Source organism: Mytilus galloprovincialis, chromosome 5, assembly GCF_965363235.1.
Source record: "Mytilus galloprovincialis chromosome 5, xbMytGall1.hap1.1, whole genome shotgun sequence".
Taxonomy (NCBI): Eukaryota; Metazoa; Mollusca; class Bivalvia; order Mytilida; family Mytilidae; genus Mytilus; species Mytilus galloprovincialis.
Window position 1 is genome coordinate 85,897,905 of NC_134842.1, and position 17,374 is coordinate 85,915,278.

Here is a 17,374-nt window from a genome sequence, read left to right on the forward strand (position 1 = left end):
AATTTCGGGGAAACAAAATGATTATTGACGAGTTTTTACTATGTTGTTTAGATATTTCGAATTTATATAGCCTTTGATATTCGTTATTATATAAATCTGGTTCTCAAATATTTGAGTTAGAGCATTCATAATGAAAGTGAATCCAGAAGTACCTTTTGTTTGCCTTCAATTATATTCTTATTGACCGGATGGTACTTGAACATAAGAATATGCTGCTTGTTCGGTAGGAACGCAGAATTTGTGAATAAGAACATAGAATGGTCCACTCTGATTATGTCCGTGTAGGATGACAAGTCTTCCCATAGACTATTACCTAATGAACTATGACGTTACACCTGGCTTTTCGTGCTCGTCTATTGTACAGCGGTATATTACTGTTGCCTTAATGTAGAGCAAGTTTATACTAAAATACAATTAGCATATTTTCGTACTGTTTCCATTGTACTGTAAATGCAAGTCAGTCAACGTTTTGCGATAAAATATGCATCAAAAATATACTGTGGTTTCTTCAACAGACTTAGGTCTAGTTTTGGAAATTTTCTTTTGTTTCCTTTTAGGGATAACATGTTTATTTTTAACTAAGACATATGTAGGGTACAATGTCTTCCTATGGAGTATAACATTAAGATTTTTTATGGTACACCTGCCTCACCGTGTTCCTCTGATAACACGAACAAAAGATTGACACGTTCTCGTACTGGTATTAGAACATGTTTTAATTGGACCAAATATGCACTGTACATGCTGTAGTTTCTCCAGCGGACAAATTTTAATTTTTGTTAATTGCCCTTTTTCCTTATAGGGATAACCTGTGTAATTTCAAGAGTGTTATATGAACAAAGACTGGTCGACGTTGATTCTGTAAGGTAACATGTCTTCCTATTGATTATTTCCTGATGAACTATTATGTAACACCTGTCTCACCATGATTGTCTAGCAAGTTATATTAATTAATATAAAGTTAGCACGTTCCCGTTCTTATGACATGACATATTTCCACTGGAATTTAAAATGCCAATCCATCAATGTATTGCGGTAAAGTCAGCACCAAATAGGCACTGTAATTGTTATGAACGGACAAGTGGTTTAGATTTTGTATTCGCTTTTCTCGCTTTTCATGGATGATGCGTTTATTTTCAACAGAGTTATATGAAGGTATATGGTTTGGTACAAATCAACAGATAATTGCTACATGACATTTTTAACATCGGGAGTAACAAAAATGTGCTAATGATTTAGAAGGAAGTAGGTCTCCAGACGTGACATGGTATGTTTCACAACATCCTTTCCATGAAGATGTACATGAACACAAGGTAATATACTCTTAGACTATTTATTTATTTAAGGAATGACTGTAATATTTGTTCTGTCTATGAATAAATAACATAAAAAATTTGGTGCACACTGAATAACGCGCGTAGCGGGTTATTTAACAGTGTGCACCACATTTTTTATGTTATTTCGAATAGACAGAAAAAAAATATTACAGTCATTTCTTATAATTTAATGCTTAATGCCATTTTAAACCGTAGAAAACCACGAAAAAACGTTGATGACGTCACGGTCACATGACTAAATTATGTCTATTGTCTGATAACAAAATAACGTCAGCCAATCAGAAGACGCGTTACATCCAAAATTAAATTATTCAATAATGCCTGTACCAAGTCAGTAATATAACAGGGTTTTTTCTATTCGTTTTATGTGTTTGAGCTTTTGATTTTGCATTTGTTAAGGGACTTTCCGTTTGTTCATTTTCCGCGGAGTTCAGTAATTTTGTGATTTCAATTTTTACGGGTACAATTTTCAAAAAAACTAAGAAAACTACTTCTTTAGGTAGAGTCTATTTTGTGCGTTTTTTGTTGTTTTGTATTAGGCTTACAAACGCCGTATTCATTTATTTATTGTTCATTGTTATTATATTTAATTTCAATTGTTATATTGTTTTATTTTCCTTGTCAGACTTTCGTAATGTAAATGATTTCATGTTGTGCTGACGGAAAGTGGTTTAACTGTGTTTTTTTTTAATCTTTGTCATATGTTTTGCATTGGGACAGCAAAGCTTGTTTACATCTAATAGCTGACAATAAAAGTCGGTTGAAAAAAAAGTTTACGACAAAAGAGAGATGATTGCAGATTCCCAATTGTGAACCTTCCATTTCTATGTATCAAGACTCCTGCAGCGCCTGCATACGGAGTATTTATATCCCAATTGATACGATATTCCAGGGGGCTTATTTCCAATCATTATTTCCTTGATAGAGGGTTGCTGCTCACAAGGAAGCTATAAATCAAAGAATACCAAACAGTAAAGTTGAAATCATCCATTCGTAAATTTTACGGACTCCATTACTAGTTGGTTGATCGTTATGGAATTTCCGTTTCACAGATGATAGCGGATATGTTCTTTTTGTCGTTCCTGTAATTCCGTTATCGTTTCACGAATGTGACCCACAAACTTATTACCGTCTTAAACTTGCAGTAAGATGAGATTGTTTTGTTATTCCGTGTTTAATGCCTCACTGTTAATTTGAGATGAAAAACAGCAACGAAACCTTTGAAATATGTGGAGTTTGTATTGGCTATGCATGTATCAATGTTAATAAAGAAAAAGCTAAATATTGTATGATCTTTTACAATGAACAAAATTTATATCTTAAACTCATAAGTTTATTCCTATGAGCGATATTGGTATATAGATATAAGAAAATGTTGTATGAGACAACTCTCTATTCAAATCACAATTTGTTAAAAAAAAAACTCCGTGTGAGGTTCATTTCTTCAGGGCTTTTTATTTGTATATAACACATCTTGGGTTTTGTATTTGTATATCACACGTCTTGGGTTTTGTATTTTTTATTTGTATATAACACATCTTGTGTTTTGTATTTGGTATTTGTATATAACAATTTTCATCAATCTAATAAGGTCTTCTTCTTCCAGTTGGGCACAATATCTTTCTAATGTTAATGGTTCAGCAAAGGTTATCATCAAGTTGGCCTGACATATGTATTATGATTGAATAATTCTTATGAGTGATTTATGTCATATAGTTCAACTGAAACGTTATGCACATGTATTTTCACATTGTATTGACTGTAATTTAACAGTGTTGTCCTCATGCATTAAAAAAACATTAACGGTACCAATTTTTCTGCACCAGATGCGCATTTCGACAATAAATGTCTCTTAAGGATGTACTTAAGTGAGGCTAGGTGAAAATTTATAAATCAAGAAGTTAAAGTTGATACCTTAAGCTGGTAGAGCATCAATTAAGGATAAAAATAAGCAAAATATTTATAGGTCATGGACCTCCTTTTCGAGATATTTGAGATTTAAAATATGGCGGGAAAAGGCTTACTCGGACTTTTACTTTATATTTGCATTGATATTATAAGGTCTCAAAACAAAAGAACGAAAATTAAGAATCTTCTAAAATTTTGGTTGTTGATCTTTCATGAGCTATTAAGTCTTATATGAAAAAATAAATGGGTGTTATGGGGCAAAATATTTTACATTGTATTGTATGGAAAAACACCAAGGAGTCCGAACATTTGACACAAATTCCAAAACCTCACCTAAGTACATCCTAAGGTGATGCTCTTTCAGATGGAATGAAGACTAACGAATTAATTCCAGACTAACTAAAGTTTTACGATAATCTAGAACAATTGGAAAGACTGATGATTTAATATATGTATCACAGACAACATGTGTTCGTAGTCTTAGATCTTGTTATAAGTAGTATCGTATCTGTAACTCATCCGATTTTGTCCCATTCCTTGTTGCGACATTCTGAAACAGGAATTTTTAAATAGATTAGACCGTTGGTTTTCAAGTTTGAATGAATTTACACTAGTAATGTTTTGGGGCCCTTTATAGCTTGCTTTTCGGTGTGAGTCAATGCTCCGTGTTAAAGACCGTACCTTGGCCTATAATGGTATACTTTTATAAAGTGTGAGTTGGATGGAGAGTTGTCTCATTGGCATTCATACCACATCTTCCTATATATATTAAAACTCCAAAAAGGGTTAGCCCTTAACAACCGAAAAAAAAATCAGAGTGTTGATTTGAATTACGTGTACCATTTCGACATATCTGATTTAGATCTGCTTGGATTTCATGCAATAAGTTTGACATGTGATGGTTCAAATTTTAGAATATCTATAGCATAATATATCATATTTCGTTTCTGTGTGTTTTGCATTTTAGTGTTGTGTTTCTGTTGTTTCGTTGGTCTCCTTTTATATTTGATGTGTTTCCATCAGTTTTAGTTTGTAACCCGGATTTGGTATTTTTTTGTCAATCGATTTATGAATTTTGAACAGTGGTACATGTATTCTACTGTTGCCTTCATTTATCATATATACAAGGTCAAGGTCATCACAAGTGAACTTAGTGTATTTTTATGACTAAAGGTAATTTGATAACTACGATAATGACCAAAAGTGAATGAAAAAAAGATGGGGGAAAACGATCACCCATAACAACTTGTTTAAATATGTGTATGGACATTTAAGATGATTTTTCAATATTTAGAATATTTCTACAATCTCGCATATATAACAGGAGACACGAAATATGTCGACGCACCTGTTTTCCTATTATATCATCAGTTAAGCTCGTTAAGCTCCTAATTTATGTCCTAAAATATAATGCTTCATATTTCAACGTAAGAGTTTAGACTTTGAAAAAAACATTCCATACAATATGACTCCAATTATTGCTTTCAGATATTATACTACCTGTTAAACTGTCAGCTCTGCTGATTAACAATGCGAGGGTGACACACTTATGTGACACCTTTTCTTTGAAAAAAATTGTTAATGATTAATTATCAACTAAGTAGTATGTGCTTCCGTATTGGCATTATTATTCATTTTGGTGTGTTTGAGCTTTTGATTTTGCCATTTGACAAGGGACTTTCCTATATGAGTTTTCGTTAGAGTTTTGTATATTTGTTATTCTACTTTCTGTTATTTCCTCTTGATACATTAAAACATTATTCAAATAATCAATGTTCAGTTCCTCGTACCAAGTTAGCTATATCATGCACGAAACATGAAATCCAGCATTTAAATTGGTTGATTTTGGAGTATGAGTACAAAAAACTGACTCAAAGATTTATGACTTCATGGCCAGGAATACAACAAGAGTCAGAGTAAGCCTTTCCTGTAATGTAAATATTACCAAACATGCACATGGCCAATCGGTCAAGAGGTCAAAATCGTAAATAAGTCACCTTTGGAAGATCCCCAGAACAAACCACCATTATGGTATCAAAAGATAAAAAGTAAAATCACAAAAATACTGAACTCAGAGGAAAATCAATTCGGAAAGTCCATAATCACATGGCAAAATCAAATAACAAAACGCATCAAAAACGAATGGACAAGAACGGTCATATTCCTGACTTGGTACAGGCATTTTCAAATGTAGAAAATGGTGGACTGAACCTGGTTTTATAGCTAGCTGAATCTCTCACTTGTATGACAGTCGCATCAAATTCCATTATATTGTCACCGATGCGTGAACAAAACAAACAGCCATAATAGGTAAAAATGTCAAAAAATAGGGGTACAGCAGTCAACATTGTGTTATCATCTTAATCACTATAAAAACAACAAATGTAACGAAGAAGCACAAAAAGGCATAGATCAAATATACATCCTCATTTTGCTTATATTATACGATTTTATTTATCTATGTAAAATGCACCCATAAAAGATGGAGGGTTTTAAGTACTGGTGTAAAATTGTGCGTTTGAAATTCGCACAGGTAGACATGAAATCTTTGACTGCACAAAAATGTCACCAGTAATTTAAGACACAGACAAATACTATCGGTCAACGAAAGCAAATGCACTTTCTGATTGTGACCATATATAACAATAATAGTGACAAATCATCTATGTTCGAGTATTTTTGTGTCGGGGGCATACTCTTGTGACTTACGTTCATAAAATAAACTTGCAATGTTGTAACGTATCAACTGATATAGGTAAACGACAAACGATTAATACGCAGCGTGTATGACTAATGGCATACATGGTGTGGTAGTAATCAATCCTTCAACATACTGCGATAATAAGTTTCGAACGCATTAAACATAATTCGTATCCATTTAATCCCTTTGTAGCGTTATACTCATTTGTAGAATATATTTTACTCTTATATCGTAAAAACAATATTTTTTTTTACGTTCGCAAAAAAATGTAGTTCATTAACAATCATAACATCATTTGATTTAAATTAAATAAAGATATATATGTATGTGTAATAATGTATCAAAATATGATTATCCCGTACGTACCTTAAGCCATGGTTAAGAATTGAAATCTTGATTATATGCCCATACACACGATAAAAGTATGATGTAAGGTTAATCTCGATTCGAATTGTCAATTGAAGTTACATATGGTATGGATTCGTGTCCAGAAAAGCAGACGATAGCATATTAATATGATTAACGCGGTTTATAATACTGTAGTGATGAAACTCTGTAAAACCAGCTCAACGTTTTAAAAAGTAAAATCACAAAAATACTGAACTCAGAGGAAAATCAATTCGGAAAGTCCATAATCACATGGCAAAATCAAATAACAAAACGCATCAAAAACGAATGGACAAGAACGGTCATATTCCTGACTTGGTACAGGCATTTTCAAATGTAGAAAATGGTGGATTGAACCTGGTTTTATAGCTAGCTAAACCTCTCACTTGTATGACAGTCGTATCACATTCCATTATATTGTCACCGATGAGTGAACAAAACAAACAGACACAATAGTAAAAAATGTCAAAAATAGGGGTACAGCAGTCAACATTGTGTTATCATCTTAATCACTTTAAAAACAACAAATGTAACGAAGAGGCACAAAAAGGCATATATCAAATTTAATTAAGTTCTATTGTCAAAGAAATTTTAGGCTTCTCCATTATCAAAATTAGTGTTCCTTTTATATTGATATATATATATCCAATACAATTTTCTGATAAACTGTTTTTTTTTTTAAATTTTTCCTTTTTGCATAGTTTTGTTAAATGGACAAAGTTAATATTTTGTCATGACTTTATGAAAATTATTCGAGCCAAATTAATTTTAATCAAGGTATTAGGTATCACCTTAAGAATCTCGTGTTTGGTTTAAAAAATACTGAAACTGTTTGTTGTGAAGTAGTAACCTTTTCTGAATTATCCATTAGAGTAGATAATATGTTTTGACCTTGACAATATTAGAAACACGTGTGTGTTTGTCAAGCAGTATGTTCATATAAGAAGATGTAGAGTTCTACGTCAATGAAATCTAACGTACTTGGGTTTTCGTCATACCATATATAGTAATGCCATAGATAACATTGGACTATTAATACTGAATTGGTTATGAAACTTGTGTTTATTATTTATATCATGAGGATGGTGTTTAACATCGGGAATTTGAATATTTATGTAAGTATTATATTTATAACCTTGCAGAACTTAATTAATGACTTATAGATTGTGTAAAATGTGGTTCAAGGAACTATGTTATTTTTAAACTGGAACTGAGTTTTGCTTGACCCTGCATTCGACATTATCTTTTTGAAATAAATAATTTCCTTGGAGTCCATTAAATAAATCATTAATAGGTGCGAATCCTTATAGTAGAAATTCAATATACAAATTATACGAATGAAACACATATCCACCAAATACGAAATTAAGGGTTTTCGAAACATTAGCTTCGTACCGTCGTCAACAATTATCAAAACTTATATTGTGTAGTAAGCAAAAATAAAGGCTTTGTCGTGAAAGACATCTTTACACATTTAATTAAGAAACCCAACTGACTGATAAATGCAGAAAACAATTAGCAAATAAAAAATATGATAGATATTACTGGAATTTACAGACAGTTATTTTCTTTTTGTTTTTTTAAACAATTTAAACAATCCTTACATTACTTTTAGGTAATAGGATATTTAATGTTGCTGAAATGTGTATGTTCCGTTCAGGTTAAATAAATAGAATTATGAGAAATCGTATTCTTCTTGTTTATGTTAAATTACATACTTAAGTTTCCTTAATTAATCGAGAATAAAGAAAAATTAAGTTCCACTTAATAACTGCTATGCATACATTTGATTTGGTTTTGTGTGTTTTAACCCCATACTAAAGCACCGCATTTTGACAACTTCGAGGCGGACAGTTTTTATTGATGGAGGAAACCGGAGTCTCCGGAGAAAAACCACCGACCTTCAATAGGAAAATGACTATCCAAGTCAATTAAGAATGATTAGAGTCGAGTGCACCTGTACGGGTTGTGTTCTAACTAATAACCACAGTTTCGACTGGCTAGTGATTACAATCGACCCAAGGCTATGTATAGAATTAGGTCAACAAGTTGTCAACGCCAAATTTTACGAATAGAAGAGGGAAATTACGGGAACTAAGCAAAACATTCAACAATATAGGCACTGTGATTAAGCCCTTATTTTTACCTCAAATTCTTTAACAGTATATTCATACATCTATAGACTAAATACGGACTAATGATGACTGTAGATAATTTATCCTGCAATCAGTCAACTATTTTACAAATAATATAAAAATATTTGCTTTATTGGTATTACCAATGTTACTTCAACTGATCGGGTGGAGTTTCATTTTAATTTGCATTAGAATAGTCTAATGGTAGATGTGTGTGTGTGATAAGGATAATGGCCGTTATAATTATAATTGTTTTTTTTTTTCTAATCATCTATCAGTGTCACCAAACTGATATACAATGAACTGATTGTATAATATGGGACGAATAACTGAACACTTCATTGATGAGTTTATACAAAAACACCTGTCTATAGATGGACTGGTCTTAAATAAGCGAACCGGTTAAACCCCGCCCAGTCAAGGGAAATAAATGAAGTAATACTTGTACAAATAACGTATCATGTTACCCCGCTTCTACGTTTCACAAGCGGTTATGTGAATATGTCTTTTCGTGAAACAGTTCCGGTCCGATCAGTGTTTAAACTATGTCGATAACTTTGAAATTAGAGACTGATATTAACAACTAAGGTTTTTTGTGTTCAGTGTAAATTTCACGGTAAGAACAATATGCACATTGTCGGAATATATCAAATTTATTTGAACTCACATTTCGTCATGTTTCTAAAGGTCATTCAAATAACGCTATATTTAATTCTTAAGACAATTTGCAATTCTTAAATTTAATACTAAGAAGACAGGCTTAACCTCTAATCCCATTATAAACAAAATAACAAGAGATCTAGAAAACAAAACAGCACCATAATAATACTCAAACAAGCAAAGTAAGATTACACAAAGTAAAATGGGCAAGAAAAGTTGGGGCACCAAATATCACCAGTTTTTGTTGGGGTTCGTTATTTCCAGTCTCAAGTTTTTTGTGTTATTTTTTGTGTTCTATTGTTTGTTTTTTCTTTATAAGCCATAGAGTTGGCATTTTATTTTCGAATCATGAGTTTGGCTGTCTCTCTGGTATCTTTTGCCTTTTATACAGCATATGTCAAGCTCCTAATTGTTTGAGTATAGAAACTTTATCTAAATTTAATTATTATGACCTCAGCGCAAATCATTCGAACTTGCAAGACGAAGAAGAATAGTCATATAACATATTTTCTTGTGTAAAAGGGCATAATTTTTAATCTGAATTAGCTGATCATTTTTTACAATGAAAGGGTCATAGGTATATATGGACTAAGATGTACTTTAACGGAATGATGTTATATCCAGACCATGTAATTATGGCGGTGATATTGTAAAGATTTTTGAGAGGAAAACAGTCAGGCATTAAGTGACTAAATTCGCCTTTATTACCTTATAAAACAAGTCAGCTTCATGCTGACCATATAAGTAAATCGTCATAACAAATATTGACAGATTAACAGAGAACTTTAGAAAATTTAACAACAAACGCTGTCGCATTCTATTCTTGGATATATTTTCACCTTATAAGTAAATACCCGTGAATCGATTATGAAACAATATTGGTAAACACAAAAGTGTAAATAAATGACCGCAAATGGGTGTTAATAAGTGACCGCAAATGGCTGTCAACACTGGGTATAAATTCTAGGACATCACACAGTCCTACAGAAAAAATTATAAGATGCAAATAAATAACAGGTAATATAATTATCTTCTTTTCTTTTCTTTATTTATATCAATTTATGACATAAAATTAATTTTTGTTTATTAAAACTCAATTGTCAGGTTTTTGTCATCCCAGCTGCAGGTTATGACAACAATTGTTTATCATAAAAATTTCCACACGTTTCCTCTATATTTTTACTTGCAAAAACCGCTGTGACTGCAATGCATCCTGTCAAATATTTTATGAAAATAACTGAAAATGATAATAGGGAATTGTCAGAAAGACAACATCCCGACCAAAGAGTAGAAAACAACTGAAGGACACAAATGGGTCTTTAACACAGCGAGAATATTCTTGCATCCGGAGACAGGATTTAGCTAGCCCCTAAACTGTGTACTAGTTCAATGAAAATTGATGTCATCTTTTAAATATTTCCTCAATTATTCGTATCTTTGTTATTATTTTCCCTTACGTTCCTTGCTTTTTCTTTTTTTGTTTTTGTTTTGTGTTTGTTTTTTTTTTGTTCTTGTTTTTCTTTTGTTGGTTTTTTTTTTTTTTTTTTGGTTTTCAACACTACTTCGTTTTATCTATCAGGTAAAGATTATTCCCAATTACAGGTTTCATATCTTCTCATCTCAGTTACTGTACTTTCTATATATAGTTTTGTATTATTTTTGCCTATTTCAGTTATGTTCATTGTTTTGTTTTCTTGTCTGTGTTTGCTTTATTTTGTGTGTTTTACTTTTGCAGCTTTGGTCTAGATAGTTGAAGGGTGATCCATTCTCAGCCATAACTAGTTGAAACCAAGCTTTATTTTGATTCTGTACATAGTTAAGCTATCTCGATCATTCAGTGTTAGTTATTAGTTTTGTGAGTTTATTCTACGAGTTTTAGTCTATTGTGCTGCCTCAATGGTCGTATAATTCATTTGATTCCTATATATTAACAAAAAAAAATTCTTAAATTCTATCTTTTCAAATCGACATTTTGTCCTTCATGTATGTTAATATGTAATACATACGAACTATAAATATTGATTTCTTTAGTTTGGTCTATAATTTAAAAAGTTTCACATTAGTTTTCTATGTACATTCTATGTTTAAGTCTTGATTGCCTGATTGAGCAGTATCAAAACAAAAACAAAATACAAGAACTTTGATAGTGTGTTTCTTTGTACGCTTGTGCAGTAGGAAAGAAACATTTTAAAGGACCAAGGATCCATAAAGTAATTAAGACGAAGAAGAAAAGTCATAAAACATAATTTATAAAAGGTGTAAAAGGGCATCATTTTCAATTTGAAACAGTTGATCATTTTAGCAATGGAAAGGGTCATAGGTAGCACCTGTGCATATAAATGGACTAAGACTCTTTAACCGAATGCTGTTAAAATCCAGACCATGTAATTACGGCGGTGATATTGTAAATATTTTTTGAGTAAAATAGTTAGGCATTAAGTGACTAAAGTCGCATATATTACCTTTTAAATCTAGTTAGATTTATGCTTACCATATAAGTAAATCGTCATAACAAACATTGACAGATCAACAGAGTACTTTAGAAAATTTAAAAACAAACTAATTCTATTCTTGGATATATGTTCGCCTTATAAGTAAATACCCGTGAATCGATTAAGAAACAATGTTGGTAAACACAAATGTGTTAATAAATGACCGAAATGGGTGTCAACAATGGGTATAAATTCTAGGACATCACACAATCCTACAGAAAAATTATAAGATGCAAATAAATAACAGGTAATATAAGTATGTTCTTTTCTTTTCTTTATTTAAATAAATTCATTGCGATAAAATTCGTTTTTGTTGTTTTTAATAAATTTATTGCAATAAAATTCGTTTTGTTGTTTTTAATAAATTATAATAATTGTTAAGTTTTCCTTATCCAAGGTTATGACCAATGGTATTATACGTATTGTTTTCCTCTGGTTTCCTCTGTGTATTTTATGTTTAAACTATTAAAAATACAGTTGCTATGTTGTCATTTCAATGTTATACTTATCATTGCCATTAAAGCGGGAGGTTTGGCATTCCACAAAACCAGGTTCAACCCACCATTTTTTTTCTTTTTTAAAAAATGTCCTGTGCCAAGTTAGGAATTTGGCTATTGTTATATTATAATTTGTTTCTGTGTGTGTTACATTTTAACGTTGTGTCGTTTGTTTATATTTGAATGTGAATTCACATTACTATAGACGTGTCACGGTACTTTTCTATCCCAGATTCATGTATTTGGTTATGATGTTATATTTGTTATTTTCATCGGATTTTGTCTAATGCTAAGTCCGTTTCTGTGTGTGTTACATTTTAATGTTGTTTCGTTGTTCTCCTCTTATATTTAATGCATTTCCCTCAGTTTTAAATTGTTACCCCGATTTTGTTTTTTATCCATCGATTTACGAGTTTTGAACAGCGGTATACTACTGTTGCCTTTATTTAAGAATGTACTTAGGTGATCTATGATAAAATTAGATAAATCAAGAATTCAAAATTGATACTTTAGGTACCAGTCTTGCATTACAACTCCAGTTTCCGGTGTATGTCAAAACATGGAGGGAAACAAAATAGTGCATTTTTTTCTGAACTCAATTTTTTCTGTTTGATTATAGGTTAATGCTGAATTGAAACATATATATATATAGACTTTTAAAAAATCTTGCATCTTTTGGGGGATATCAATTCAGGAAAGTGGAAGGATATTATGTTTACTGGAAGTGGTGTAGCCTAGTAAAAACCGCAAACAGAAAGTAGAAAAAAATGTTTTGACTTCAGGTTCACGTAACTTTTTCATTCTTCGTGGCATGACCAACTTTTTTTTCGATTAAATCAGAATTTTACATTCGTACATACATGATATGAACAAATTTATTTATTTATTCAGCATTTTTTATTGTTTTGTTTTCAAAGATCAGCTGTTTTGCATGTAAGCCTATGTTAAAAGATAAATAGCTGTTATAGGGCGAAATAGTTTACATTGTATTGTATGGAAAAAACCAAGGAGTTCGAACATTTGACACTTACTATCAGTCAGTAAAATTTAAAGTATAAAACTTTCATTTGGGATAATAAATGAGATTTTTGTGAGTGTATGCAGTGTTTATATCAGGCTATGTTAACTGCCATATACATGGTATGCCGCAATGATATAAAGGGTAAAAATCAAATAATTTCATCAAATCTTCATGACGACAATTTTTTTGGGGGTAGCAATCAACCTATGTTTAAATGTTTAACACCACAGAAACAACTTGCTGTGCATTTATAACCATTTATAACATGCATTGTTTATATGAAAGCATATTGTCAGGGTGGGAAAAGCTAAAAATAGCACACATTCAGGTTTAAGGCTCTAAATTTGCAAAATGTGACTTTTTGTTCCAAAAAAGATTAAAATGTGGGTACTATTATTTCAAATGATCAGTTAAGACCAAAAAATCAATTGTTTTCTGAATTTTGGGTTTCACTGCATTTCTCTTAAAGGTGTCAGACCACCAATTAAAAATCCCTATCTGTTCAACGTTCTAAATTGGAGGGAGTAATTGGTGGTCTGACACCTAAAGCTATCTCGATCATTCAGTGTTAGTTATTAGTTTTGTGAGTATGAATATATTGTTAATGCGGGATGGTACATTAGATAACTATTCCGACTTAGCACGTTAATAATTCACCAATTTATATGTTTCATTTGATTGGTATCTGAGCACACAATATATTCAACCACTTACAATTATTCTCAATTTTCAGTTTTTCAGTGAATACAAGCACGTTTTGGGCAACGGTAAACCATACCAAGACTAATATCCCTAAGGATGATTATCTATCTGAGTCAACACAGAAAGCTATTGGAGTCATCATCTGTTTATTTTCAATTGTTGGTCTAGCTGTCAGCATTACAGTGCTGAAAATAGTTCTTACAAAAATACAACGTCTGAATGCATCCACTGTGTTCATTCCAGTTTTGGCAATTGTTGGCTTTATTGTATCGGCATTTTTAATGCCTTTACATGCCGCAACAGCATTTGACAGGGGTATTATCTTTGACAAACACATGTGCAGGTTTTATGGATATACCTTTACCTTAATTGGATTGTTATTCATTACTCTTTTAACCACAATGGTAGTCCAATTATACAGAGTGATTGTGTCAACTCGTCCAATCGATGTTGGATTAGACAAAAGGTCTTTTATTTTAGTTTTAGGAGGCTGTTTCTTGCTTTGTGGAACTGCTTCAGGTAAGTGTAGTGTTTATTTGAACAAAATCAGTCTTTTTCAAAATGTTGTTTGTTTAGAAAAAAAATCTGGAAAAATGAAAACTAAATTTGTTTTGTAGATGGATTAAAACTGTTTCCAAAGCAATGTGAAGTCGAGTACCCATTGCTTTTTATATATTTGTGATTAGTTATTCTATAAAGACAAAATGACAACAAAAAGACAAAGAATGACAGAGACAAAACACAGGCGAAATGTAAACAATGGAAAGATGTAAAAAAAAAATCGAACAATTCCACTACTGTGGTGTCATAAACAAACAAATGGTATACGACAGTACATTAACAAGTTTACATGTATTTGCAAATTTAAAAAAAAAACACAAAATTAAAAGGCACATAACAGGATCGTAAAAGTCCACCTCTTCTGTAAAATATATGACTCTATAAACAACAACAACATAAATTTCACTGCACGAAGAAATGTCGACGTTAAGAAAGAAAATACGACTTTAAGCAAGGGGAACTGTAAAGGCAAATTCTCACATTAATCTGTACTGATACGGACTCCAAATGTCTTCCTGTATATGCCATAATTCATTGTGGGGGTCCCAAAATGCTATTTTCCAATTTCCGTAATTGACCCTGTTATTAGAGATCCCTTTTTTAGTTGTCTCCCTTATGAGGACATTAATTTTTATTTACAATTGAGAGCTAGCAGAAAGAGCATATTTACCTATGTGTAAAGTGAGTAATCTATAAGGTTTTAAAACAAATATTTTTTCGTGAAATATAAGTTGAACCGCCGATACATTTTCCAATACATCATGCTTTGCAGGGCAAAAGCCAATTTTGTCCGGTATGGAACCAGTTTACGATTGACAAAAGGAAGTTTGTTTTTTTAAAGTGTGTAATAACAAAATCAAATCGGTAATTGGCAAATGGACTATTAAAGGAGACTCATACGTAGACAATATACAAGACGATACAGTCAATCAGTCGTTAATGTAATTCCTTGAAAGTAGAATAACAAAAATACGAACTCCTAGGAAAAAACATAACGGAATGTCAATTATCATATGTCAAATTAAACGCTGAAACACATCAAACGAAAGGAAACAAATGTCATATTCCGGACTTTCTACAGACATTTTCTTATATAGATAATGATTGATTTAAAATTGAGAATGGACATGGGAAATGTGTCAGAGAGACAACAACCCGACCATAGAGAAGACAACAGCAGAAGGTCACCAACAGGTCTTCAATGCAGCGAAAAATTCCTGCACCCGGATGCGTCCTTCAGCTTGCCGCTTAACAAATATATATGCTAGTTGAGTGATAATGAACGCCATACTAAACTCCAAATTGTACACAAGAAACTAAAATTAAAAATTATACAAGACTAACAAAGGCCATAGGCTCCTGACTTATGAGAGGCGCTTTAGCCTGGTTTAGTAGCTAACTGAGCCTTTCACATGTAGGAAAGTTTACACACGTCCCAAAACAACTTGCTAGGGATCAATAACAGGATATTATTTTCAAATTGGGTACGATCATTAAATGTACACATAGTCGTTTGAATTATAAAACAGCGAATGTTTGTATGACATTGTATAATTTAACCTTGTTAATAAACATTACCTCGATTTGTAACGTTTTCCTTTTTGAAATCTACAGTGAACAATGGTGAAATTACCCATTGTGTTAAAGATTGTGAATAAGCGGATGTCAGTATTTAATTGTATAATCCGCAAATAACGTAACTTTGTATTTTGTAGCTTTCCCTCTATTTGGAATAGCTGCGTATGAACCTTACCGAAGACCTTCACTATGCCATATGAGATGGATACCCTTAAACCAAAGTGATATAGGTTATTATATAAGTCTTCTGATATTATTCTTTGTGTTTCCAACCATCTTGATTGCTGCTTCATACACAGTTATTTATTTCAAGGTAAGTGTTTTAATGGTGTTGTTTGTTCCTTTATATGGTATTTAGGTGGTATTAAATACCTTAACTAAAATTAATGTGGCTCGTTTAATTCTTATAAAAAAATCAGCCTTATTGGACAAATATATAGAAATTGAACCACAACCTATATCGGAAAAAAATTATTGTATATATATATAGTAGTTTGACAATAAATTTGCGCCAGGCACGTGTTTCGTCTACAAAAGACTCATCGGTGACGCTCGAGTGAAAAATGCTTAAAATGCCAAAATAAAGTACGAAAAATTCCTAAACGTTTTGCCAAATACAGCTAAGATCATATATTCCTGAGGTAGAAAAGCCTTTAAAGTAAGTATCCAAAATTTTTGAAAACAGTTAATTTATTATTCTCACCATATCAATGATAATGCATGTCAACACAGAAGATTTCAAAATTCAAAGTTTTGACACCAGTTAATTTATAATTCTCACCATATTAATGATAGTTCATTTTAACACAGTAGTGCTGACTATTGGTTTGGTGATACCCTTGGTGATTTAAAACTCCACCAGCAGTGGCATCAATCCAGTGGTTGTAAATAAAGTCATCATATATATTAGGATTGAATTTTTATATCCACAGTTATGATGATTAAAATTGAGAATAAAATGGGGAATGTGTCAAAACGACAACAACCCGACCATAGAGCAGAAAACAGCCGCCGAAAGCCACCAATGGGTCTTCAATGTAGCGAGAAACTCCCGCACCCGGAGGCGTCCTTCAGCTGACCCCTAAATAAATATGCATACTAGTTCAGTGATACATTAATCTTTCATTTCAGACCAAAGATTCATCTTCCAGATCTTTAACTTCATCCAGAAATAGACATCGTCAAATGTTCATGTTAAAGACTTTCATCATTATAACAGGTAATTTAACTTTTACTTCAACCAGAAATAAACATCGTCAACTTTTCATGTTAAAGGCTTTCATCATTATAACAGGTAATTTAACTTTTACTTCATCCAGCAATAGACATTCTCAACTTTTAATGTTAAAGACTTTCATCATTATAACAGGTAATTTAACTTTTACTTCATCCAAC

The 17,374-nt window shown here is 31.9% G+C and overlaps 1 long non-coding RNA gene across 1 annotated transcript; it reads left to right on the forward strand.

Moving 5' to 3' along the window:
* The first annotated feature begins 1,046 nt into the window (after positions 1-1,046).
* On the forward strand, positions 1,047-17,194 carry LOC143074803 (uncharacterized). Its single transcript, XR_012978096.1, has 4 exons — positions 1,047-1,313; positions 13,872-14,359; positions 16,117-16,292; positions 17,111-17,194. It is a non-coding gene; the product is annotated as an uncharacterized LOC143074803 (long non-coding RNA).
* Positions 17,195-17,374: the final 180 nt, after the last annotated feature.